The sequence below is a fragment of the Piliocolobus tephrosceles genome, chromosome 2 (genome assembly GCF_002776525.5).
Source record: "Piliocolobus tephrosceles isolate RC106 chromosome 2, ASM277652v3, whole genome shotgun sequence".
Taxonomy (NCBI): Eukaryota; Metazoa; Chordata; class Mammalia; order Primates; family Cercopithecidae; genus Piliocolobus; species Piliocolobus tephrosceles.
In genome coordinates, this window is record NC_045435.1 from 178925457 (window position 1) to 178925838 (window position 382).

The window sequence follows — 382 nt, forward strand, 5'->3', positions numbered from 1 at the left end:
ATCTCTTACCTCATGATCCACTCGCCTTGGCCTCCCAAAGTACTAGGATTACAGGTGTGTGAGCCACCGCACATGGTGAGATCTGATAGTTTTAAAAAGAGGAGTTCCCAGGCTGGGTGTGGTGGCTCACACCTGTAATCCCAGCACTTTGGGAGGCTGAGACGGGCGGATCACGAGGTCAGGAGATCAAGACCATCCTGGCTAACATGGTGAAACCCTGTCTCTACTAAAAAATACAAAAAAAAACTAGCCGGGCGAGGTGGCAGGTGCCTGTGGTCCCAGCTACTCGGGAGGCTGAGGCAGGAGAATGGCGTAAAGGTGGAGCTTGCAGTGAGCTGAGATGCGGCCACTGCACTCCAGCCCGGGTGACAGAGCGAGACTC